The sequence below is a fragment of the Callorhinchus milii genome, unplaced genomic scaffold (genome assembly GCF_018977255.1).
Source record: "Callorhinchus milii isolate IMCB2004 unplaced genomic scaffold, IMCB_Cmil_1.0 Scaffold8, whole genome shotgun sequence".
Lineage (NCBI taxonomy): Eukaryota > Metazoa > Chordata > Chondrichthyes > Chimaeriformes > Callorhinchidae > Callorhinchus > Callorhinchus milii.
In genome coordinates this window covers 22,110,977-22,136,647 of record NW_024704749.1, presented here as the reverse complement: position 1 = coordinate 22,136,647, position 25,671 = coordinate 22,110,977, and the positions used below count along the sequence as shown (strand labels likewise).

The window sequence follows — 25,671 nt, the reverse complement described above, 5'->3', positions numbered from 1 at the left end:
CGCTTTACTGACGGTCACAAATGACACTGAAATAGAGCTACAGGGAGTCAGACAGTGGAGGTGAAAGACAGACCATTACACTAGGCACGCTAGGAGAGGATAGTGCCCAGAGGAATTTTCAGGTTGTTGCACGGAGCGTGCTTTTTGGGGGAAAGAAGAGATTTATGTTCAAATTATTTACAGGACACTAAACCCAAATTGCCACAAAAACTGCACAGTAAATCCCCCCACACATAATTTACAACAAAAGTGACTGGCTACAAATTGCAAGCCACTAAAAGATGCAGACACCATTTACTACCGCATGGCCTTCCTGCTCGCCAGTAAATGCTTTCACAGTAAGGATGAGGCTGAGGTCCCTGTGCATTATGCCCCTCGGGTCTCTAAGAAACACTGATTCTGTGATCTCTGAACTCCCAGGGTTTTCCTTTGAGAACAATAAGTGCAGAGATCTCAGTGTCAGTCATGTTACACTACTGGTAAACACACCCAAATGCAAACTCAGAGAAAAGACAACAATTTTTGCGATCCTGTGTTGAATTTGGTTTAAGAGCAATTTACCCTGCATGAGAGGTGCAAGTTGTTGCTGAATTCCTATTCAAATACTCGTCACTAGAATGATTAATTTATGCCTCAATGTGGTGTGATTAATTGGCTGCAGAACTGTACATAAATCTTTGTGAGATTTGACTGCGGAATTTAAGGCCACCGAGCCAGCTGGAGAGGATGTTACTCCTTTCTGTGTCAGGATTTAGAAGTGTTTCACTTTCTCAAAACGATCGCAGGCCTCTCCAAGAGGAAACTGTGACCAATACTGAGCTCGCTCTCTGTCTCCAGCAGCCAGGGAGAAATAATCCAGCTCTGAACTCTCTGTGTGAATCTCAGCCTTTACCTTGTAGCTTTGGGTTCGCTGTTCCCAACCTGGAACCCACATTAAACCACTGCACAAACACTGGACCCCTCACATTAACACACTGCACCTCACTGATCCCAAACCGGGATCAAGGGCTTGTAGTTCAAACTGCACTGAGCTTCTGGCGTGTAAATGTCTGGAATTCAACAGTACAGTGCGTACCATACTGTAACCTAGAGAATCAGCAGCAAATGTTTTTACCGTTTCTTTGTGGTTAATTAGAATTGCATTAAAATTACCCTCCACGCACTGTGCATAAATCCGTACATAAAAGGCAAAAATAATGAACTAAAACCCGACAGCACGATCTCATCAACCAGCAATGTGTTTGTTCTCAGTTCACTCAAGTCATTTTCCCTCTCATTTTAAAGCTGTTTTTTTCACAACAAGATCACAATCAAAAAATACATTTATTTTCCTGTCTGCCAACTCGCTAGTATTTTAGCAACCGGAACTTGGATTTCCTGACCCTCATCATACATTCACGGTGCCCCACAGACACTTACTTACCAGTCATATTGTTCCGATTAAAACATTATTCGTGCCCCTTTGCAACTCACTGACATTACTGGAAGAGTTAGACTGCAGCGGCTGACTTTCCCACACCAGTTACTGTTAACAGGAAATGGGAGTTTTGAGTCTCAAGGATTCACAAACAATGGGCTCCATATAAGGTCAACATATAAAGAATAAGTTCTAGACCAAAGGAATTGATTACAATGTAATATTAACAATAATAATCCTTGCATTTAATATAGCGCCTTATCACGTCTTCGAGACGTCTCAAAGCGCTTCACAGAATATACTGCGAAGGGAACTTATTGTATATTTTGTGAGTCAAACACAGCAGCCAATTGCGCACAGCAGTGTCCCACAAACTCTTGTGGATTGAATGACCAAATTATGATTATTATTTTTTTTGAAGGGTATATTACCCCCGGAAAAGTGATCTGCCAATCGACTAACAATCGGATTCCTACTTACTGCCAGGTAAAGAGGCGTATGGAGTAAGGAAACTTGCCTAAGCCTTGCCCAGGAATCAAACCTAGGTCCTCTTGTTTGCAAGGTGAGTGCTCTAACCACTAAGCTACAGGACTCCGATGTAAATGTGTATCCTTCACAAGCATCAGATATAATACAATTATTATGGAATCCTGTAGCTTAGTGGTTAGAGCAGTTTGATTCCCAGGCAGGGCAAAACGTTGGGCAAGTTTCCTTACTCCACATGCCTCCACATACCTTGCAGTAAATAGGAACCCGGTTGTTAATCAAATGACAGATCGCTTTTCCGGGGGTAATAATCCTTTCAAAATAATATTAATTTGGTCACTTAATCTACGACTAGTTGTGGGACATTGCAGTGTGCAAATTGGCTGCCACGTTTCGCCCACAAAGCATAGTCAATTCACTTTACAGTATATTCTGTGAAGCGCTTTGAGACGTCTAGAAGGCATCATAAGGCGCTATAACAAATGCAAGGATTATTATTATTATTAACAATAATAATAAAACTAGAGAACCTGCTTTATTCTGTAGCGGTGGTTCATGAGCTGTTTAAATCTAGTGACATACAGCACGGTACTCCCAATACGGTTGTGGAAACAGCAAAGCAAGTCTGCCTAGTGCACACGGCAGGTGGTATTATCCCAGAACGCCTGCTGTAGCTTTAATTCTGAGATTATCTAACGTCAAATCTTAGTAATTAAGAGTGAATGTTTCCTGAGTTTATGGAATAGCTCGCCTCCTGTCAACTAATAAGGAGGATTTACTGATGGGAGATAGGACTGCTCAGAGACCAGTGGAAAGAGATTTTGGATTTCCGTTTAGGAATTCAAAACTTTCAGATCAAATCTTGAAATGTATACAAAATGGGTTTGGCGAAAACGTACTTGCGAAATCAAAGTTAACAACGAGGAAATATTCGCAGATAATTAGTGACCGCGCCTTGTGCCGAGGAGACCAGTCATTAAAGCAGTTGCATGCTATTTCATTTTGTTTTTTTTTGCAATGTTGATGTTAAATGTAGCACATCTGGAGGAGTTTGAGACTTGGCTGGTGCATGCTGCCAGCACCATGGCCTGTGTGATCAGCTGGGCATCTCAATGATCCTCAATCCACAGCACATATTCTGTGAAGTGCTTTGAGACGTATCGAAGACCTGATAAGATGTAAGGATCAAATGCAAGGATTATTATTATTTCCCTAACCCTGCCTGCAAATCAAGCTAAGGGTGGAGGTGGCCATCACGTAAGCACATAAGAATCTGCAAGGCAAAAGAAGATCAAGTTCCAGTTCACCTCCCACCATCTTAGCAGTGGCTTGACTTGTCGTGTTCCGAGATTTTATTTTCTAACAAAAATCTATTTAATTTGTTTCTTGAAACAAACAACACTTTCTGCTATAAGAACATGTATGACAGTCTACATCACACTATGTGTACTGGAACCTAACTTACAAAAGGATGCTGAAGGGTTAGTGAAGAACAGCAAGGAGGATTCAGGATTCAAGATTAAATTGTGAAAATAGTACCAATCCTTGCATTGCAACATCGAAAAGGGATCCGCCAGGCGTCTAACAACCGGGTTCCTACTTACTGCTAGGCTCACAGAGAGGGGTATGGAGTATGAAAACTAAGCAAAAGGGTTTGTCCTGCCCGGGAATCGAACCCAGTCCACTCGCTTGTGAGGCGAGTGCTCTAATCACTAAGCAACAGGAGTCCAATACTAGAGCTGCTACAATCACATGCCGACACCATGCCTTGCGACATTGAGCCAGTGGGCCAATGCTGTGCATTCCACTGAACAGCAGTTTGTTGTTTGCACAATGTGCCAGGTACAGGAAGACTGAAGAATCACACTTAAGAGAGTTACCCTGGAGCACATTTAGTGACAGAACTAAACCGTGGAGGAAAACTGGTCGCTGTTAGCAAACCAGTTTCAAAGCAATTGGCTTTCAAACTAAACAAACCGTTAGCTGCAGACCACAGGCATAAGCGATTCAGTTTGCACAGTATGATATTGTGTCACTTGTCACAATGTGATTTGGTTCTGGCACCCGCACACCTGCTACAGTACATCTTCGCTGCACTATTTCCCCGACAAACATCGCACATCAGCTCCTGAGCTCCGTTTTTTTCACGTCGTCACACCTGCCATGTCCACTACACCAGAGAGCAGAGTGCTTGTCACACAATTGTCTCCCTTCCATATTATTTTTTTCAACTCACTTCCTTCCTTTTAGCGTCCTGGGAGGAAATGGCCTTTGTGCGACCAAGCGAGACCGTTTCCTCCTGAAAACTCGCCAGAAAATTTCCAGCTCAGAGGCTTGAAGCAGATGTTTATCAGGTTACTGGGGCTGTGGAAAAAGTGCACTCGGGAGTCAAAGCAGCAATTCTGCATCGAGCCACTGTGTCGTGGCCTCTAACTCACATCAGCAGATTTGTTTTGATAATGGGGACTTGTTAAACAGTCTTTTTTCCTCCCGTCATTTTCCAAACGCAGCAAAGCACCACCAAAAATGGGAACAAAATTAGAATCTTATAAAGTCAGCAGCTAACAGACACCCACATATAAAAGTGATGCAGAAGAGGATTCATTTAAAAACATTTACCAGAGGACAGCAAATGTTATCTGGCAACTTTCACCAGAAACTTATTGTTTATCACTTACTGTAATGCCCGGCATATCCATCACTTTTCCAATGTGTACTATTTATATACATCACATTAGTTATGCTTCACTGGGTTATAGCCATTCCATCATAGCATGTGCACACATCAACCTCACAGTAATGTCACTTTACAGCAGAAAGGATCTGGTGCTGAGAGAATTCAATCACCAAGTATTTGCAATGTGATAGCAGCTTCACGTTGACCGCTATTTTACACATTATTACATCTCACTTCATGTTTTACTAGATCTTTTCTTACACAATTAAGGCGATGAGGATTACCGCACTATCTCTGAAGTCAAGGCTGCGGAGAGGAGTTGAATTGGTTTTAGCTGAATCCCAATCCAGAACAAGTGTGAACATGTGGACTCCAATTTACCACAAGCTGCAGGTTAAAAATTAATGAAGTAACTGAATGAAAAGCACAAAGAACAGGAAAAAATGATTCATAATGAGCAGTCAGACGGCGAAAACCCACCATACCTGGGATAGGACTCAAATAACACAGCGTGCTTCAAGTCAGACAAAGTTCACTTCAGAGGTGAGCTAATATGAACAAGGTGCTCTGATAAAGCAAAGTACAAATATTCCTGGGATTGACGATGTGGCCTGTGCTTATCAAAGTGCCTGTTTTCCATAATAATAATAATCATTGCATAGAGGCTAATCCCATCTTTGAGAGGTCTCGAAGCGCTTCACAGAATATACTGTAAATTGAATTGACTGTATATTTTGTGGGTGAAACACAGCAGCCAATTGCACACAGTAGTGTCCCACAAACAGTCGTGGATTGAGTGACCAATTTTTTTTAAAAAAAGGAATTATTATCCCCGGAAAAGTGATCTGCCAATCGACTAACAACCGTGTTCCTATTTACTGCTTGGTAAACAGAGCTGTGTGGAGTAAGGAAAGTTGCCCAACATTTCGCCCTGCCCGGGAATCAAACCCATGTCTCTCGCTTGCGAGGCAAGTGCTCTAACCACTGGGCGACAGAACTCCATAGTCTGCACACGCTATACACACATTTCACTGACTGATTACACTAGCCGTGCGTTTACCAACATCTGTCAATTGCTTTAACTCTTTTCTTTCCAACCCACTTAGTTTAACTTGACACACAGACCCAGAGGTCATGCTTAAATTTCTATAATAGTCTGGTCAGACTGAACTAGAGTACGGTGTAGAGTTCTGCTAATAAGTGAGCTGCCCAAAGATAGTAAATATGTGCATAAAAGCTGATCTGCCCTGTTAAAGGAATAATAATAATCCTTGCATTTGATATAGCGCTTTTCACGTTTTCTAGACGTCTCAAAGCACTTCACAGAATATACTGTAAAGTGAATTGACTGTATATTTGTGGGTGAAATGCGGCAGCCAAATGCGCACAGCAGCGTTCCACAGATATTCGTGGATTGAGTGACCAATTTATTATTGTTTTGTTTTCTTGAGGGATTATTATCAGGCGTGTGGAGTAAGGAAACTTGCCCAAGGTTTTGCGAAGCCCGGTCTCTTGCTTGCGAGGCGAGTGCTCTAACCACTACAGCACTCCACAACGACTCCACAACCATTGAGCTACAGGATGTGCTGTATGAACAACGACAAGCCTTGAAAAGAGACTTCTCAGCAACGATCATATAGATACTAAATTGGCTGCAGAAAATAAACCCCAGAACCAAATGCTAACACAACAGAATGAGAGGCTTCAGATTTAGGATTTTGAAAGACAATTTCAGGACAGATATCATGTAATATTTCTTTATACAGAGGATAATTAACATCTGGCAGCCGAGGACAGAACTGGAGACTCATTTAAGAAATATCTGATGCTGTAATTGGAAGATAAGGATACAAATTCCAAAAGGATGAAATCTTGTGAACACTCACTTTATTCTCAACCGCTGATTATACTGATGCTTTCCACTCATTACTGAACCATCCCAAAAAACGAAATTTCACTACGTTGCTTCGAGATCCCTTTTAAATCAGTGACCAGAGCTCTCAACAGTTCACGGGCGAGTCCCAGCCTGTAAACCCGGATGAAGTCAATCTGGTAGAGCAGGAAATCCTGGCTTTGCCACCTGGTGTGGGTTTGTGCTGAATCTTTGGCATGAACAGGGAACGGAGACAGTTGCCTCTGGAGACAGCGTTATTTTCTGGCTGTGTGCGGCTTGAAATCTTGCTTGTTCTTTCGCTGTCACTTGTACTATGGGATCCGTCCTGCAGTGTAAACAGGGCGGCGTCCACACAGAGAACTGTCTCCGTTGCTTCCTACGAAACTGCTCTGCAGTACTCGGGAGAGTCAGGAGCTCTACCTGCCTTGTGTTTGTACAACAGTTGCACGTTACAGTGTGGAGTATTGACACTTCGCCAAGCAGACAGGCAGAGAGGGTGGCAACAAGGATTGCTGTGTGTGTGCAGTAATGAAAGGTGTGTTTCTGGGTAGCTGTTACCATGGGATATCTGCAGATAAATCTTTTGTGCATTTTTGCCAGCACCTTTGATTTCCCAAGTCGAGTACTGCAGATGATGTAGGTCCAGATTTTGTTACTATGGCAACACCTTACGATATTCTAACTGGTTATCAGAATCACACTGCCTCCTCTCGCTCGCGCTCCCTCTATCCATCTCCCCACGGGGTAGCACAACCTGCTTAAAGCATAATTTAATTGTAATTACGGACTAGGATGACATGTTTATTAATTCCATAAGGACTGGGTATTACGATGCTCCCAATAATGCAAAACCCAATGGCAATTAATACACACAAACACAGGATAACATTGTAGGAGGAAAGTACATCTCAGTATGAAGGAATGAACAGCAGGAATAAACCTCCACTGACGGAAAAAAATGTCTCCAATGTCGATCACTAACTGAACAAGATACGCTGCTTTTAGAATTAATTTCACTATGCAATAAGGCACTACATCAAACATTATTTCGTTATGCTGCACACCTGTTTTAAAGAATAATAATTTGGTCTCTCAATCCATGACTGTTTCTTGGACTGTTGTGCACAATTGGCTGCCACATTTCGCCCACAAAACATACATGCAATTCACTTTACAGTATATTCCGTGAAGCACTTTGAGACGTCTCAACGACGTGATAAGGCACAATATCAAATGCAAGGATTATTATCATTATTACGCCACTGAAACCGGAATAAAGGTCTCTCAGCTGCAGGAAGGAAGCGTGATACAACTGGTTGGATCAGTGCACCTCCATCCACTCGCTTGCTACACGTTTGATTTGATAAACTAATTGCTGCTCAACGTCGAGTAAAAACAAAATAATTTAGTGTGGAAAACCAGCAGTCATCAGCTCATAAAATGTGAAAGTGGGGCTGAAGTGGCTGAGATTGATTTAGTCATAAAATGCACATCATGTTTAATAATGGGCAACTTTCTGTTGGCTCATTGATTTCAATATTGCATTACAAAGCCTTCGCTTTATGTCTAAACAAACCCGGGAATCAGCTGTGAACCTTTAATGACATCACACGCACCACTGATCTGGGAATCCTGCAACTGGTTTCCAAAGCGGATACAGCGCATAAAGTGACACCAGCCGTTCCAGATTAATGTGGTGTGCAGTGTGTGAACAGTGCAGTATAGTATTAATCACATTCAAAATCTATGCACTGTTCAGTCAGTACACAACTGTGCCTGCCTTACAGCTGGTTCTGCAAAGGGTGCGGAGAGGTTTGTAGTTGCAGCTCTCTCACAAGCTCGTACTTCCTCAAATATTTTTCCTCAGTTCACAATGATGGATTTTAAAAGTACCGTTACTTCAATTTACACTGAATAAGTAACGAAAACTGGTTTATTTTCATGCATTTCGAGCAAAACAAACCAAATGTTTTTATATCTGCCTTTCATGTGTAATTCAACACATGTCAACATCCAAATGTTATGCATGTAAAAAACAAGCAATGTAGGACCTAAAAACATTTGTTACCTGTACATTTGATGCTGCTGTATCTCAGATCACAAGTTTCACCCAATTCTTTATTGTTTATTACAGAAAACTCCTGGTCAATCAAAAAGCAATTATTTTGCATCATTGGGTAGGAGAAAGTCAATGTCTCAGGGTTAAAAGTCAGTCGTTGAGTTTAATTGACTCAAAGCAGATATTTCCCACCTACCTTGTCCAAAACAAGGGGTCAGAATCTTAACATAGGAGCAAGGCCGGTAGAACTGAGATTAGAAACTTTTCATCACACAGATGAGAATACAGAATGGGGTTAAAATCTCTCTGTTGGTCAGGGCGAAACCTTGGGCAAGTTTCCTTACTCCACACGCCTAATAATAATCCCTCCAAAAAACCAAAAACAATAATTAAATTGGTCATTTTCAATCTACGACTGTTTGTGGGACATTGCTGTGCGCAATTGGCTGCCGCGTTCGCCCACAAATATACAGTCAATTCACTTTACAGTGTGTTCTGTGAAGCGCTTTGGGACGTCCTCCCGACGTGAAAAGCGCTATATCAAATGCAAGGATTATTATTATTATTATTAATAAAACTGGCCGAGTAGGATCGATGGACTGAATGGCCTCCTCCAGTACCTAGCCCATACAGAACGCCTTGTGTATAATAGCATGTACAGCTTTGTTTAACAGCAATTACCGTTTTTTGCCCTGCAGGGAAATGAGTTCTCACCAAATTACAAGCACACCGCATAATGTGTTGCTGTCACCGAGCAGGTAATAGTAACATTTCCAATAACACTTTCCTTCTCAACTGCATTTCCATTTAATTTAATCCCCATAGGCTATTGTACAATTCCAGAAAGGTTTCTTCCTCCAGCCTGCAATAGGAGCAGCAATAGCACTTTCTCTTCCGTAAATTGCTGCTTCTCTCTCTCTCCAAACCTATTAGCATCCTTTGTTTCAGAGAGCTACAGAATCGCAGCCTTTCCCGCTCAGGCAGTGCACTTGAAACAAGGACTGTGCGATTATTTCCCCATCTTGCTCTCTCGCCCAAAGGTGGAATGGGGGCTGTAGTGCAAGGTGCTCTATCCCGGGATCGTGCCCCAAATTGCATTCCAATTGTGGAACGTGAGATCACACCATGAAAACAGGCTGCACAACCCAAAAGGTCTGTGATGGTGTTTTACTCCACATTCAAGAACAAATGAGATAGATTTCTGTTAGGAAATAATATCCTGGGATATAATATATAGTTTGAGACAAGACATGTCATGCGCCTACCAGGATGGTGGAAAGTGAACTGGATGGACCTTGGTCTTCTTTCGCCTAGCTAATTCTTATGTACTTATGTACATGAGCCACCTAATCTATTCTCACTCTCCTCTCCTGCTCTTCTAAATAAAGACCAAACGTTAACAGCAAAGAAACAGTATGGATGGAGTACCAATCAGAAGTAAATCCCTGACTGGCCAGAAGGCTATCCCTCCTTGTACTTTCTCTTTCCTCATTATAATTATTACAACAACAACAACAACAACAAGATTCCATTTATAGAGCGCCTTTCACGTCAGGAGGACGTCCCAAGGCGCTGCACAGTTGGGTCATGACCCGAGCAGGGGGGAAATGGTCAGGGTGAGGGGAGGGAAGGGAGGGAGAGAGGAGGGGGAAATGGTCAGGGTGAGGGGAGGGAAGGGAGGGAGCGAGGAGGAGGAAGAGAGTCGAGAGGGGAGCTGAAGGCACGGTCAAAGAGAAAGGTTTTGAGACCGGCCTTGAAGGAGGAAAGGGAGGAAGCAAGGCGAAGGCACTGGGGGATGGAGTTCCAGAGCCTCGGGGCTGAGAGGCTGAAGGCCCGACCACCGATAGTAGGGCGGTTGGGGCGGGGGACGTGGAGCAGACCGGAGCCAGAGGAACGGAGGGTACGGGCAGGTAGGTAGGGGGATAGTAGGTTGGAGAGGTAGGAGGGAGCAAGGCCGTGAATGGCCTTGTAGGTGAGGATGAGGATCTTGAAATCAATCCTCTGGGGGATGGGGAGCCAGTGGAGGCGAGCGAGGGTGGGAGTGATGTGGTCCCGAAGCCTGGTGCGGGACAGTACACGAGCTGCAGAGTTCTGAATGACCTGCAGCTTGTGGAGGGAGGTGCCGGGAAGGCCGGCGAGGAGAGAGTTCCCATAGTCCAGCCTTGAGGTGACAAAGGCGTGAACCAGGGTTTCAGCAGCGTGAGGGGTGAGGTAGTGCCGTAATCTGGCGATATTCCGGAGGTGATGGAAGGCGGTGCCAGTTGTGGTGCGGATGTGAGGGAGAAAGGACAGCTCAGGGTCGAACAAAACGCCGAGGTTCCTGACTGGCTTTGAGAGGTGGAGAGTGCAGCCTTGGATGCTGATGGTGTCAGCGCCTGAGGTGCGGAGGCGCTGACGTGAGCCAATCAGGAGGGCCTCGGTTTTTTGCACGTTGAGCTGAAGAAAGTTGTCTCTCGTCCAGGACTCGATGTCGGACAGGCAGGCTGTCAGGACATCGGTGGTCGTGGAGTTGAGAGTAGAGGAGGAAAGGTAGAGTTGGGTGTCATCCGCATACATGTGGAAGTTAACCCCATGTTTGCGGATGATGTCACCGAGGGGGAGCATATAGAGGGTGAAGAGGAGGGGACCGAGGACAGAGCCCTGAGGGACACCACATGAGACAGTACGGGGGGTGGAGGAGAAGCCATTCGTTGAGACGAAGTGAAGACGGTGAGAAAGGTACGACCTAAACCATTCAAGGACAGTGCCTTGAAGGTTGAGGTGGGAGGACAAGCGGTGGAGTAGGATAGTGTGGTCGACCGTATCGAATGCTGCCGATAGGTCGAGGAGGACGAGGAGACAGAGGGAGCCCTGGTCACAGATGGTCAGGATGTCATTGGTGACCTTGACCAGGGCAGTTTCTGTGCTATGAGCAGCACGGAAACCTGACTGAAGGGGTTCAAAAAGAGAATGGGTGGAGAGGAAAGAGCGCAGTTGGGAGGCGACAACTCTTTCCAAGACTTTGGAGAGAAAGGGGAGGTTGGAGATGGGCCGGTAGCTTGATAGCTGCGACGCATCAAGGGAGGGTTTTTTCAGGGTGGGCGTGATGATGGCAGTTTTTAATGGAATGGGGACAGAGCCAGAGGAGAGGGACAGGTTTATGATGTCAGTGATGTGTGGGAGCAAAAAAGCTCCCACAGCTTACAGCAAAAAACAGCAACCTACTCAATATCAACTTTCCCAAAGAAATTTAGAATTGTCTTAAAATGGCAGAATTGGGTTGTAAATGACCGATGTCTGTGGTGCATCACTGCAATCCCAGATTACAATTTTAGTCAACACAAATGGAGGTGAATGGTTCCAAATATATATATTAAAATCATAGTGACATGGTTTAGAAATCTGAGCACTGAATTCTAACTTGTTCATTCTTTCTATAAGCATTATAAAACAGCATGCTATTTTCCTAGATGGTAGGGTTCTGAAGGCTGTTGCAGAATTGGTTTAGTTGTTGATTAATAATTGACCTTTATACTCTCTGGAGTAGGTACAGTGATTCTCAGACCTTTTCAATTCAATGCTGAAACATTTATTTAGTCTATTATTAACAGAGATCAAATTGGACAACATCAAGGCTGACATTTGCTGCATTTAATAAAGAGGTTAAGAGAGGCATGTATCCAATCTGTACTTAACGTAGAGTCAAGCATATACTTTGGGAAGAATGAAACTGATTATATTAGTGAATGTTTCTATCAAAATAACATGGAGTACAGAAAGTTGTAGAAATTGGGATATCATTAGAAACAGATAGCAGAATATCTTTACCTGCTCTCACGAACTGGGAATTACATTGTTTGGCAGTCATACGGAGTTGCCAGTTATACAGTGAATAGATGGCAGAGCAAATCTACACTGGTACATTTATTGATATGGCAACAAATAACTGCTGCTAAGTGAAAATAACACCTGCACAATATTTACTAAGAGATTTGTAGTTGCTGACATTTAGAATGCACACTGATGAATGTATTGATTTTGAAATTGATTTATTGGATGGTCAGGAACAGAAATAAAGGAACAAAAATAGAGAGGGGAGCTGGTTAATAATCTAATGGATATTGTGCTGGTGTCAATGTACGAATGGATGGCCACACATCCTCATTTTAAGAATGTATTTTAATTGTCTTCCTTTGATAAGAGCCCACACAAGCTGCATTAAGCTACCATAGGGACTCCTCTGCGTCTCATGACGAACATTAGTGCCTAAATAGTAGATTGATGGGCATTTAACCACAATCACAGTTCAAATGGAGGCATTTAATCCCCTTGAGTTAGTTAACAGGTCCCCTGATAGGTAGTCTCTGTGAGTTCCCAGTATGCTACTCTCATAGCAGGATATTTTTAAAAAATATAATGAATAGATGAAGGAGTGTCAACACAACCATGTGAGAAACGCGTCGTTTTAGATCAAATATGCATTTTTTTTATATGAGGACCACGCAGAGAGAACATCAAAGGTCAGAGATAGCAGGCGTTGGGGACGGAGAGTACATTGGCTTGGACTCTGTTGCAAGATCTTTTTCATTACCGGCAAAGCAAATGTCAGGATCACGACACGACAGGAATCGGCTTCTGAAGATACAGTCTAAATGACAAAAGCACTTGTTTTTTAGATCAATGTTAAGATTTACACTGTGCCTTCTGCCACACAGTTGCCATTTGCTTGGCCTTTTGCAGTATTTAAGAACCATTAAATACACTAACTTACATGTAAGTACTGCAGCACCTTTCATGTAGAAGAATAACAGGTGAGGAGATGAATATCGTTACGAAGGCAAATGTAACAGCTAGTTTGCGTGAGCAACGTCAGCAGCCTATCATCAGAATTTGGGATTCCAATCGCCTCTGTTGTTTTGACTGGCTCCAATTTTTCTGCGTTTTTGAATAAAATTTTTTTTTTTTTTGTAAGAGTTGGTTTTCATCGCAACTTAACCAGCTCTGAAACGACAATCTTTCTCGCACTAACTGTTACCCACGTAGAGGCACTTCAACTCACAATCACAAGTGGAATGTAGGAACGCTGTAATAATAGACAAAATTATACCAGCACTCTGGCTCTCAGTAAAAAACTGTCATTTACAAACTAAAACAACTCTCTCTCTCGCTCTCTCTCTCTTACCCCCATCCCATCTATCTATGATTGGGGCAGGGGTGGAGGGGGAAGAAGGGGCTCTTTTCAACCACTCATCTTTTTCCTTTCATTTTCCATTACCTGTGAAATGCACTACTCCGGAAGGCCATGAATGCAGAATCAATTGAGATTTCAAAGGGAGAGAGACAACAACTGGCATTTATATAGCGCCTGCCACACGAACAGCCGTCTTAAGTACACTCCGGGCTTAAGAAGGATATTTGAGAAATAATAAATATAATAATATAAAGACGTATAGAGACAAGGTGGGAAAGCAGAATTAAAAAACCTGCTACAAACCTATGAACCTTTCCTCTTCCAATATTCGTAACTATATTGCACAATTTCCTAGACTTTTACCCAGTTGGTCTCATTTCAAATCTGAACACTATTTTCTTACACAATTATGGCTTTTTTCTCAGAACTTGCTTCCTTCTGTTTGAGAGTAACAATTATTCTTAGTCAAACAGAACGGACTAATTTCATCAAACAACTCCCAGGCCTGTCCTCCAATTTGTCACGAAAGAAACATTTGCTTGTAATTTCCATGTATTTGAGTTGTTCTCTGTAGTTAGAATTGCTTGAATGATGATGGCTAGGCACCTGATCCCAAGTGAGTATTTACTCAGACATGAAAACAGCACAACAAGTCCCTGATGGAGGTGAATAGCGGATGTTTTCCGTTTGTAATATACTTTCAAAAGAGTTTTACTCATCATATTACACAGCTCACACTTGTTTTCAAATCCCTTCATGCCCTGGCACCTCCCTACCTCTCCCAACATGCTTACTTACTCCCCAACCCACTACACACTCGAGTGGCTCCAGCCTCCGTTCCACCATTGGTGTATGTGCTTTCAGCCACTATGCCCTGAAACTCTGGACCAGTCTTTCTCTATCCCTCTGCTTTGCCCATTCCTTCCCTCAGATCTCCAGATCGCGCCTGAAGACCTTCCTCTTCGATCGTGCCTACGGTCACCTCCCCCATTCCCCCAGATTGGGGTCGTGCTCCGCCACTAGCAGGCGCTCTGGGATTCTACCCTGCGTGAGAGGCGCTATATAAATGCAAGTTGTTGTTGTTTAAAAAATGGATGGCACAAGATCTTCAAACTCGTGCCAGCATTTGAAATAAATACTTACACCTTTTTCCAAAGCGTGACACGAGCCAAGTACACTGTCCTCTATTAGAGTAATAGTCACTTCCTGTAAGATAAGTCTAGACTGAATGAGAGGGTGTATACTTCTGATCCCCTGGAATTTTAAATGTGTTTTAGGATTTATCTACACAAGGGAATTCTCTTCATTCCAATCCTCACCCAGCTAAGGGACTCACTAACCCAACGGAATACAAACAGGATGAATTCATTCCCTTAACATAAGCCAATATTTCAACAATGTGAGAAACACTGACAGCACAAAACTCATCGATGTTTGAAGGAAATGTCACGTTATGCCCCGTGGCTAAAGAACCAGCACAGAATAATGAAGCGGGGGAAAATATAAATTTCAATAAAAAGACAAATGGAACAACACTTTTGATGAAGCTGAAATATTATATTTGCAACTAAAGACTAAAGCCTGTAGCCATGGAGACAACCTGGGTACCAGCAGCTACAACCGCCTGGTTGAGGGAAACTGCAATAGTACTGAGTGCTTCGGGCCGTAATATTTCTGAAAAGCTCCCACTGCTCCACATGAATGTAAATTATTAAACTCGTATGCTATTAATGATTGCATTGTACTGCCAAAACCTACATACAAGTGTTCCAGATTTCATCTGCCTTCCTTCTCCAGATCCAATACGCTGAGAAATAGTCTTGTGTCTTAAATCAAGATCTAGGAAAGTTTCTTTGTTGCTTTGCCCATCAGATAAATGTTGCTGCTTGGTGATATTTGAATTCTGCAGAAATTTATGAGAAAGGTATTATGTATTATTGCCCTTGCTTGGAAACAATCAAACTACATGGCTTACAGACCTGGACACTGCCTTTGTGCCGTGACCTAAATTGAGTTGAGTGTCTCCACTGTACATTATTACAAAAAATACAGCTGTGTGTTTCTGCAACGGAAATAAGTCTGCAATGATAAATAGCTTTCCTTGGGTTTATATGAAATATTCTTACCGCCAACCCACTATAAGTAGGCAATAGCATCAAAACTATTTTGAATTATGGCATTTCTAGACCTCCTAGATGAAGGCAATAAATAATCCATGAATCCTCAAAGCTTGGGAACAAAGAGTACAATGGCACCTTTATTCAATAAAGCCAAACACCATCATAAACAACTGGAAATAAAGAGCTGTACAGCTGGTGCATTCTTTAAGAGTGATGTAATTTGATTTACATTTCATAATTTCATGCATTTGTAGAAAAATTAAAGTCTGGCTAAAAATAGTGACTGGAGCAGAATTATTTGGCTGATGCATTTCACTGAAGCAATCGTTTAAATAAACCAATTCTGAGAATGTTGGAAATTTGAGTAATTGTTAGGAGACAAAAAAAAGCAAATAATGGAATCATAGATTCACTGCACAGGAGGAAGCCATTCTGCCCAATGTGTCTGTGCTGCCATTAGCTCCCCTTACTGGAGCTATCTGTTCAAATCACACTCTCTCGTTTCTATCCACATACAGTAATAATAATATTCCTTGTATTTGGTATAGTGCCTTACCACCACGTCTTCGAGCCATCTCAAAGTGCTTCACAGAATACACTGTAAAGTGAATTGACTGTATATTTTGTGGGCAAAACGCGGCAGCCAATTGCACACTGCAGCGTCCCACAAACAGTCATTGATTGAGTCACCAAATTATTATTATTTAAAAAAACTTTTTTGAATGGATTATTACCACTGGAAAAGTGATCCGCCAAGCGACTAACAACCGGGTTCCTACTTATTGCTACGTAAACAGAGGCGTATGGAGTAACGAAACTTGCGTAACATTTCGCCCTGCCGGGAATCAAACCCAGCTTCTTTCACTTGTAGGGCAAGCGTTCTAACCACTAAGCTACAGGACTCCACTGAGAAACATAGCATTATTTTTCTCAAGTATTTATCCAATTCTAAATATTGCCCTGAATTTCCAATGGTAAATATTGTCAGCCTTTTGTGATAGGTCATTCCACATTCACATTCCTTGTAAGCAACATAAGTAAAGCAGGATCTCTAGATGTTGATGTGAAGGTAGGTGTTGCATTGGTAAGTTTGCAGTTAAATATATCCATCTTGAAAAGCGAGATCTACAGTACAGTAAATGTAAACCTCATTGGTCTGTGATGTTATCAATATTCAGCCACAAGAGTTTTAAATCTGTGTTTCAAACAAATGACCCTCTCAGGAGAAGCACTGAATTATAACCGCATCATAAAAAGGCACCATCGAGTAACATATAGCGAGTAAGTATGCATGGTAGATACTTAAAAGATACTTAACTTTGCAACAGTAACTCGAGTAGATATAAATAATATATTTTTATCATTTCATAATGAAACTAGATGCAGTCGTAGACTAGAGTAGGCAATCAGCCATTTATTCAACACATGAACCAGCTTGGAATCTGGGCTGAGAGTATGCATTGTGGTAATAAACAAAAAAACAACCGGTGACATCAGTCTACTTGGAGAGGAGATGACAACATGGGAATGCAACAGCCATGAGCTCATCAGTTCATGTTCGCTCAGGGTTTGATGCTTATGGAAAGAGAACCGTTTTGACTTTTGTCAAGAATTAAGTTCTATTCTGTGCACAGGCCAACCCTGCTCTCTGCCAAGAGTATCCTATATCACTCCTTCACCATGACCTTCCCAACAAACAGCTGCACAGCTGTACAATTCCCAAACGTGGACTATTTGCGAAGTAACTCAGATGTTTCGATAAGCCACCAGAAAATTAAATTTCTTGATATTTATATGTATTAAAAAAAGTTGTGCTACCATTACAATCCCTAATAAGTTTTAAAGAAATTATGATTTTTTTTAGATAATAGGGTAGATATCACTTGACTTTTTGGTCACCCTGTGTATGCGTATATACGTACATATATATAACATATAAAGTTATAATATATACATACAGACACAGTATAATATATATTTTCCACAAAATACTAGTGCAGGCAGAATTGAGGTTTATTCACACATTCTCTTATGAAATGTATTTCTACTCAATAGAATAAGTAAAGTCTGAACTGCTGGCCGATTCATCCACATTGTATTAATTAGTAGTTTGGTTTACAATAAAATCTATTAAAGCGTTAACTGTTTGTTTTACACGGGCTGCAACATTAATAGAGCAAATCAAATTAAATAATTTTCACGTGAATTTATATACTGGACAAGTCATGCATTTGCCCCACTAACTCCATTTGGCGGCTCATTGCTAATGAGGTTTTAGTGACTGAGTTTAATCCAGTCGCCTTCAATTACACTGATGTGGCTTGATGCACCATTCTGTGAAGTGCTGGGAAAATAGGCTTTTAAAGAGTGAAGCTGGGCAATATTCCCTTTACTGTTACATCGGCTGCTGTGAGGAATGTGGACTCTGGCAAGTAGTCAATATTCTCTGTACACCCTAACTCTTAAAGTCAAACAAATCACGAATGCTGACACTATAATGCTTAGCTTGTGCTGTAAATTCACCAAATACACAATATCTTTCTGAAGTGGATATGTGGCATCAACAAAATATATAAGAACATAAGAATTAGGAGCAGGAGTAGGCCATTCGGCCCCTCGAGCCCTGCCCTGCCAGTTGATAAGATCATGGCTGATCTTCAGACCTAACACTAATTACCTGCCCTGTCCCCATATCCCCTAATACCTCTGTTTTTTAAAAAATCTATCAGTCTCAGCCTTGAAGATGTTCAAGGACTGAGCATCTGCAGCCTTCTGGGGTAGTGAATTCCATAAATTCACTACTCTCTGAGTGAAGAAATGTTTCCTCAACTCTGTTCTAAAAGGCTATATATGGTCCAAAATAGCCAGACTCTGCTTATTCCAAGAAAAATCTACTTTTTTGACTTGAATCTCTTAATATACTTCTGCAAATAACACTTCTTTATATCATAACTACACAGTACTTGCCCAGATAGGTCGGTCCAACCCATCAGGGCTGTGGTTCAAAGGTTTGAGGATATGTGTCTGTGACTTTCTGATTATCCCGATTAGCCCCAAGCGGACCTGATTACACACACTCCAACATATGGCCCTCAATTTATAAACCATAGAAGGGTTGAGTTGATTAAACCCACTAGGATTGGAAGTTGAACCAATCAGTCCCAAGTCTCATAGGCTGCGATATTTTAACCTTACAGACCTTATTAATTATAATGAAGTAATGAACACATCAAAGATTGATGGAAATGCTCAGTAAGTTACAGGTAAGAACAACGGACATTTAGATTCCAATATCCACAACCTATTTGAAGCATGTGGCATTGAGCAATGTGTTCCAGATACCCTAAGGAGCACAAGTAAAATTGCTCTGTCACTAGAAGTGATAAACCCTGCTGCTGATAGTGCAGCAATTCTCAGGTTGAATGATCGAGAGGTTTAAAACTCGATTTAAAATGATCTTCTGACTTCCGCCCACAACAGGTGCTTTTTGTGAACTCCACCACCTGAGTGAGTTCAGATGTCACTTTCGCAAGAGACCAGAAAACAATACGCCTTCCGATTATCTACAGCTTCTAATAATACAATTTCAGAGACTGAAATCTTCATTTTTACGTGTACATCTCCTATCAGAAAAAAAATAAATTTTGACGTATGTCACAGCGTGTTACAGTGAGTAGGCAAAGCCCCATGGCAGTCAGGAAATAGGTTAGTATTCCAGTCACGGCACAATGAATCTCATCTATTAGTTTCACCCCAGAATCATTTCAACCACAACTCTTCAAAAGGATTTAAAATTAATGCATGCCCGTACCCACTAAGTGTAAGCAGAAGACGATGATGAGAAAGGACCGTATTAACAGATAATCAATTGATTGAACTGTGTTGAGGCTGTCTGTTATTTGTCTTATGTCACCAACAGTCAATTAGTACACTTCATAGAAGCTGTAAAATGCATTCAACTCGAACAAGTGTCTCTTTTTTTAAAGGTTAAATTTTCATTTTAAAAGCAGTTGGACAAATATGCAAAACCTTTTGATCTTTCAGGGTCCAAAAAATTTTGTCAAAACGCAAGTATCGTTTCATATTAAATGAAACGCCTTTCACGTTGAGAGGACATCCCAAGGCCCTGAAGATGTCCTCCTGACGTGAGAGGCGCTGTACAAATATAATTTGGTGGTGTTGTATTCAATATTTTGTGCAAAGAGCACAACAGCAAATAAATCTTAAACCTCGCCTGGCTTCTGCTGAGGAAAAACCGTAAGCAGGCCAAAAAGCACAAGAACGGTTTGTAGATTCTGTGCCCATTGTCTGGAGTAGATTCCTCAATCTGTGATTAATCTTGGATTATTGTTTTAATATTAAAGCTTTCTGACGGGCTGTATTCAGCAATTTGGAATCACTGTACCTTCTATTCAATATTTTTGCCGAGCTGATTTCATCCCATTCCTTGCAGGCTGGAAAACCGGTGCTCGCTCCTTCTCCCACCAGCTGCTGACCTTGGATGAACCCGACCCATTTTGAACTTGCAACAACACAAGGTTTTGTGCTGTTCTGCTGCCGGCATGTAATTGGGTCACATACAGCGTGTCTTCATATCACCAACTCGCAAAGAGATACAGTACTGTACAACTGCAGCACGGATTGTGAGAGGCGAACATCCAGCAATGCGTTTTCTGCACCCAAGCACATCTCGACCCTCCTCTCCCACTCCAAACATACAGCATAACACCACAGGGTAGCTGCTGTGCCCATCTTCCTCCCTCCCACCCTCGCCCCCTCCCTGACTCCCTCCACCACACACGTTCCCAATCTCAGAGGTTTTGATGATAAAGAGGCATTGAACACAGTGAATACTGGGGGAACGCTGTGTCAGCAGGCCTCTCATGGGAAGGTTCCTGTACCCAGTTCGGAGAGGAATTGGCAGAGGTCAGCAAGTATGGGTCCTCCTGCTGTAGTTTATGTGATTTAGGAGTGCAAGCAGCAACATAAGTGGAGTTTATGTCCAAACAGGCCACTTATGTGATGGAGAGCTGCAGGTTTCAATATTTTAAACAGTGCCACCATAATCATCTATCAGCTCAGCAGCATGTCAGAGCCATGGTACTCAGGTCTTATAGAATATAGCCTCAGTTTATGCAGTGGACTCTCAAAATACTGAGCATAAACCAGTTCCCCCAATAGATGATTATACTCAGCAGATAATAAACCAGACTCTGCTCGGAATGATTACACCTCACACCATCCGCCCCCATGGCACTGTTCACTGACCAATGATATTCTCAAGTCACAAGAACTATAGGACAACATGGCTGGAAAAGAGCTTTGTAGTTCATCTGGCTTGTTCCAAAGCCAGAGGAGCAGGAGGCTACAGTCTTGCAGCTGATGTTAAGTCTCTACATGGGCTTTCGTAGTCTGTACAGAACATCCTCTATCCCCGGGTGTCGGATAACCTTCAAAGTAAAAGCAACCAATGCACTTTTACACAAGAGAACTGTCCCAATTCACATCGTGGTTCAGTGTAAGAGAGCAGTCTCCAGCATTGTGTGCTGCTCTCCAAGGACTTGCACAACAACGTGCAGACTGTAGGCAAGAGAGCGGATCCACAAATGAGAGGACAGACTGGAGAGTCCCAGGAACCCCGCCTTAGCAGTCTTTGGGAGCAAGTTATGATCTTGGTCAGTTGGTGATCTGGTTTCATGTCCAGTGTCCAGGCGTGGCTCAGGAGGTACATTTCCTTACTTCCCAAATAATTGCAAGGTAACAGTAGTCTCACAGTGGCACCTGGAATCAGGATGTTGCTGTGCGAAAATTGGCTGCTGCGTTCCCCTAGAAAATAGATATCCTGTGAAGCACATTAAGACGTCCTTCCAATGCGATAAGGCACTATATCAGATCAAGAATTGTAGGATTGTGTTCTCTCTTTGGCCTCTTTATTGTGATTTGCTCACATTCGGTGAGTTTAATCTTGAGCCAAGGTAGCAAAGAGTACAGGAGCTACTGCAACAGGCGAGTGGTAATGTTATTCCTAACCTCATTGAATATTAATAATGTATATATTGAAACGCTTTATTTACATAACAGCCTTTTATGTATCTCCAACTAAGCAAAACAGTTGGCTTCATTTGCTGTTTGTTCGAAGTTTGATCACCTCAGTTCTGTTATTTTGTCTCATTTCTTAATGTTTTTTTTCACGTGCACCACTTCCAATATCCAAACCCAAGTGGAATACAAATGCATGGTAATTGAGGGTGTGTTACAATCAGCCTCAGCTTCTGTGGGGCGGAGGAATATGCTCTCGTCCACTCTCTCTAGAACCTCATAGGGCAACATTGCACAACTCCTTCATCCAATTTACAGTCCGAATCTTTTGTGTCTCCTTTTTGTCTCCTCAATTACTTATAGCTTAGAGCCTGGTCTCCATTGCAACTTTTTTTGTTCGCCCACAAATATACAGTCAATTCACTTTACACTTTACAGTGTATTCTGTGAAGCGCTTTGGGACGTCCTCCCGACGTGAAAAGCGCTATATCAAATGCAAGGATTATTATTATTATTATTATTAGAAGTAGATGGGTATTTGGGGAGGAGACAGGATTGTAGGGCTATGGAGAGAAAGCGGGCCAGAGGGATTGAGTTGGATTGCTCTTTTAGGAGCCAGCGCAGAAGCAATGGACCGAATGGCCTCTTTCTGTGCTATATGATTCTATGATTCTATCCATGATTCTATCCCTGGCAGCAAGACCAAGAACTTGGGACCTTCAATGGAAGAGCTGCTGGCACAAACCAAATTCCCAGCATTGTGAGGAGCAGTGACACTAAGCGGTAACACTGACGGAACAACAACAACAGAATTACATCTGTGTAGCGCCTTTCGCATTGGGAGGAGGTCCCAAGGCGCTGGACAGTCAGTGTTTCAGACCCAAGCTGGGGGTCGGGATTGGGGAGGGTGGAGAACGGGGGGGGGGCAGCAGGGTGATCGAAAGCACAGTCAAAGAGGAGGGTATTGAGGTGAGTCTTGAAGAAGGCAAGGGAGGGGGCGAGGCGGAGGGACTGAGCGATGGAATTCCAGAGGATGGGGGCAGAGTGGCTGAAGGCCCGCCTGCCAATGGTGGGATGGACGAGGCGGGGAACGTGAAGCAGGCCAGAGCCCGCTGAGTGGTGGGAGTGGGCAGGATGGTAGGGGCTTAGGAGGTCGCAGAGGTAGAAGGGAACAAGGCCATGGAGGGCTTTGAAGGTGAGGACTAGAATCTTGAACTGTATCCTCTGTGCGATGGGTAGCCAGTGGAGTCGGGCAAGGATGGGGGTGATAGCGTCACGGAGCCTGGTGCAGGAGATGATACGGGCTGCAGAGTGTCTGGATGATCTGTAGCGGAGGGAGGAGTTGGAGAGACCGACAAGTAAGGAGATTGCATAGTCAAGCTTGGATGTTATGAATATGTGTATGAGGGTCTCAGTGGCCTGCGGTATGAGACGGAACCGGGCGATGTTGAGGAGGTGGGGGAAGGCAGAGCGGGGCATTGCGTAAATGTGGGATAGAAAGGATAGTTGAGGGTCAAACAAGACCCCAAGGTTCCGGACTGGCTTAGCAAGGTGGAGTGTGCAACCATGGATGGTGATGCTGTCAGCCCTGAAGTGTGAAGTTGCTGACGGGAGCCAATCAGAAGACCCTCGGTCTTGTTGACGTTCAACTGAAGAAAGTTAGCTCTCATCCAGGACTTCTCAGGACAGCAGTGGTCCTGAAATCAAGGGTGGAGGCAGAGAGGTAGAGTTGGGTGTCACCCACATACATGTGGAAGTTGACCCCGTGTGTGCGGACGATGTCACCAAGAGGGAGCATAGAGATATTGAAGAGGAGGGGATCAAGGTCAGAGCCCTGAGGAACGCCGCATGAGACGGTGCAGGGCCTAGGGGAGAAACAAATAGCAAAGGCTTGTGAGTAAACTGGAAATTGCCCTAATCACATTTACTGCACGAGTTCTTCACTTACACTTGCTCCAAACCTTACCCAAGAATCGCTTATGATGGCTTGCAGTTACCAAATCAAGCGTCTTTCCATTCCTAAAAGAAACTGACAGCTGAACAGATGGCGAGTCTTTTCACTTAAAACACGGATAAAACTATTTGACATTCCAATATCAAAATTAGGAAAAAGAGACAAAAACTTATAACCAGCAGGCAAAACAGCGGTACTTTCAAATCCCTCTCAGCCTCATTAACATCAACAAATTAAATGTATTCCCCTGATTAGGAATGCCCTTCAAGGGTAGCTCGTAAGCATTGTCGAGAATGAAATACTTCACTACGGTAAGTCAAACATTGAAGGGTATTTGCTAAGCTTTCGTACCACCCACGGTCCACAAATATTTATTAACATTAAAATTATGCTCATTACTGCAGTTCTGCATTCATCCAACACACCGTCAATGGTTGACTAGCTTGGCACATCAGCAAGACTTGGTGGTGCAGACATCTCCTCATAGTAAATCCAAGACACAGCTGATGGGTGATCAGCCTGACTAACTCATCACTGAGCACTGGAGGGTGTGCATGGCCTAAAGCCTGCGAACCAAAGCCATGACAGTAAGGATGGTCCTCACCAGGTGTACAATGCGAGCAATCACCCGAGGTTATCTGAACTAAGTGTAAAACAATTAAACTCTTCACAAGCCTCCTTGATCAATTCACAGCGTGATCTATAAATCAAACTGGAAGCACAACTAGAATCCGGCGTCAGCTGTGCCTGAGACACCAGGTTTGACAGGAATCTAATGCAGTGTTTAACACTTTTTTTTATCTCTAGCATGAAATAACCAAAACAAATTGCACTGTCCCATAATCAGAGAGGCTGATGCCAAAGTGAGCTTGAAGCTATGCTAGTTGATGGAGAAGGTAACGCTCATTCCTCATGCACTTCATATAGGTACAGATACAGTGAGATTTCATTCGACACAGCAATCTCTTGTGAGGCAGAGGACAAACACAGGCTTGCATATGATCCTTGTTCCTTTGATGAAACATCCCAAACAGCAAGCCATGTTCTTTTGCTGCCACCTCCAACCGGTAAAAGGAAACAGACTAAGTCTTCCACTCGAGAGCGAGTGAACAGAATATAAAGTGGAGCCACAGAGCACGAGGTGTGTCCTTGTAAAGAAGTGAGATGACAGGCAGAGAAATACAGGCAATTTTTTTGCCTGCATAACTCACAGGTAAATTACAGCAGTTTAGAAACAAGCTCTAAAAGAAGGCGGGAGGAATATACTCCCTTTTAACGATCATATTGCTCGTCTCTGACTGAATTGATAGCTCAAAGCATGGCAGTGAAGTCTCCACTGTCCCATTGACAGAAAGACTAACAGATAGACAAGTTCATGCAACATATTAACATTGCCTCTGGCTTAACGACACGCGTTGTGATGTCTTGTTACATTAGTAGTAGCTATATAGAGGTGGCATGTATGTGACATCTTTGTGACATGATAAAGAGTCTGATTAAACAGGACACACAACATGCCCTACTAGCACTGCAAAGCTCTTATTGGCAAGGGCTACTGTAGAAAATTAGCGGGTAGAGTGACAGACTGGTTTTGCTCCAGGTGATTTAGGTTTATTTAAAGCAAATACTTTCCAGAACTTCAGGTGGGACACAGATTGAGCAAATCTGATCAGTTTCAAATTCTCAGCACTGGAAATCTAAACGGCATCAAATACTGTGCGATTCCCCAAAGCCCTGCCAGGAAGCGACATGTCAAAACATCGGGCTTTGCATCCGAGAGCGGAAATTACAAGATTCAATAAAAAAACCTTCAGTTAATTAAAGCAAGGTAGCTATGAGCAGCACTTAGTATTAT

General features: G+C 42.8%; 1 protein-coding gene across 3 annotated transcripts in view; it reads right to left on the bottom strand.

Moving 5' to 3' along the window:
• The window catches only part of LOC103184610 (disabled homolog 2-interacting protein), an 81,115-nt gene that overhangs the window by 50,120 nt on the left and 5,324 nt on the right, over positions 1 to 25,671 (bottom strand). The window contains exon 1 of one of the 3 annotated variants that reach the window (XM_007902724.2): positions 6,467 to 6,496. The exons of 1 other annotated variant lie outside the window; for it this stretch is intronic. The gene's annotated coding sequence lies outside the window, so the exon portion shown is untranslated. Of the gene's footprint in view, positions 1 to 1,423; positions 1,525 to 6,466; positions 6,497 to 25,671 lie in introns of those variants that run through there. One more of the 3 variants, XM_007902726.2, reaches the window with a different exon arrangement.